Source organism: Tenrec ecaudatus, chromosome 14, assembly GCF_050624435.1.
Source record: "Tenrec ecaudatus isolate mTenEca1 chromosome 14, mTenEca1.hap1, whole genome shotgun sequence".
Taxonomy (NCBI): domain Eukaryota; kingdom Metazoa; phylum Chordata; class Mammalia; order Afrosoricida; family Tenrecidae; genus Tenrec; species Tenrec ecaudatus.
This window is the reverse complement of record NC_134543.1, coordinates 49,791,335-49,793,270: the sequence shown is the minus strand read 5'-3', so window position 1 is coordinate 49,793,270 and position 1,936 is coordinate 49,791,335. Positions and strand designations below refer to the sequence as shown.

The window sequence follows — 1,936 nt, the reverse complement described above, 5'->3', positions numbered from 1 at the left end:
AAGATCCTGACTGCTTTGCAGCTACTCTTCAGCATAGACCATGACCATGACCTCTACCTGCTTTTAACCCAGGAGTGACGTTTTCAGTAATATTCATGCTTTCAACCCAGCAAAAATTTTTTATCATTTTCATATGGCAGAACATCTCCCCCGCCCCCCCTGCTTGTTTTGGAATAGAATAGACAATTGGTTCATTTGGGTGGTCACGGTGGCTTTCTTAAAATATAAAAAGGAACCCCCCCCCAAAGAATCCAGTAGTCTGATGCTACTATTTGACAATGTTTTGTAGAGGATCCAACACTGAGAACCTGAGGAGGATAGCGTTATCGATGAAACGGCCTAAGGAGCTTTTCCCATCCCCTGTAGAGCCGCTCGCCCTGCCGTTCTGTGGCGATCCGCGGACGCTGCTCTCTTTTCCGCAGGATGGGGCTTGTTAAAGTTGTTAAGAACAAGGCCTACTTCAAGAGATACCAAGTGAAATTTAGAAGACGACAAGAGGGCAAAACTGATTATTATGCTCGAAAACGCTTGGTAATCCAAGATAAAAATAAGTACAATACACCCAAATACAGGATGATAGCTCGTGTAACTAACAGGGATATCATCTGCCAGATCGCTTATGCCCGTATCGAAGGGGACATGATTGTCTGTGCAGCGTATGCTCATGAACTTCCCAAGTACGGTGTGAAAGTCGGCCTGACCAATTACGCTGCAGCATATTGTACTGGCCTGCTGCTGGCCCGCAGGCTTCTTAATAGGTTTGGCATGGACAAAATCTATGAAGGCCAAGTGGAAGTAACTGGAGATGAATACAATGTGGAAAGCATTGACGGTCAACCTGGTGCCTTCACCTGCTATCTGGATGCCGGCCTTGCCAGGACCACCACTGGAAATAAAGTGTTTGGGGCTCTGAAGGGGGCTGTGGATGGAGGCTTGTCTATCCCTCATAGTACCAAGCGATTCCCTGGTTATGATTCAGAAAGCAAGGAATTCAATGCAGAGGTGCATCGAAAACACATCCTGGGTCAGAACGTCGCCGACTACGTGTGCTACCTAATGGAAGAGGATGAAGATGCTTACAAGAAACAGTTCTCTCAATACATAAAGAACAACGTGACTCCTGACATGATGGAGGAGATGTACAAGAAAGAACATGCCACTATACGAGAGAACCTGGTCTATGAGAAGAAGCCTAAGAGAGATGTGAAGAAGAAGAGGTAGAATCGTCCCAAGATGTCTCTTGCCCAGAAGAAAGATCGGGTAGCTTAGAAGAAGGCAAGCTTCCTCAGAGCTCAGGAGCAGGTTGCAGAGATCTAAGCCAAACCATAATTTTCCATGAGGATTTATTACATAAATACAATAAACTATTTCAAGCAAAAAAAGAGAAAGAAACGGCCTAAGGAACAAATATGTATCATATTTCCTGTTCACACTTTTCATGTTTGGCTACTTGTGGGAAATAGCGTCTTCACAGATGTGCTTGCCCCGTAATGCATTGGCTCACTCTACATTTGTTCCCTCTTTATTTTTATGCCGCTATTCCAGTTACAGCATACTGGGGCAAAGAACAAATGTTCCCTGGGGTCTGGATGAGACACAGGTGTAGTTCCAGATTCCAACTGGTTGCGTTTCCTGTAGGGGTGACCAAGGCCTTGCAAAGTGACATAGACGTTATCACCACATGTCTAGGGGCTATGGAAGAGGAAAAGCACCAGGTATTTATACATGGTGTCTATATAAGTATTTAAGGTCAAGGAAGCTGTATATAAAAGACCTTCCCTGAGTGTGATGTGTCTGAGATTAAGGCAGCCATCTCAAGCCCTTGTAATTGTCGATCATGGAACCCTGGCCAGTGCAGACATCCTGTGTGTGAAATGATGCAAATCTTTACTGGTTAAACGTCTCTTCAATCACCGGCAGGAAAGGCATCCAGGAC

General features: G+C 45.0%; 1 pseudogene; it reads left to right on the top strand.

The window, feature by feature from the left end:
• The first annotated feature begins 423 nt into the window (after nt 1–423).
• Nucleotides 424–1,241, top strand: LOC142425491 (large ribosomal subunit protein uL18 pseudogene; annotated as a pseudogene).
• Nucleotides 1,242–1,936: the final 695 nt, after the last annotated feature.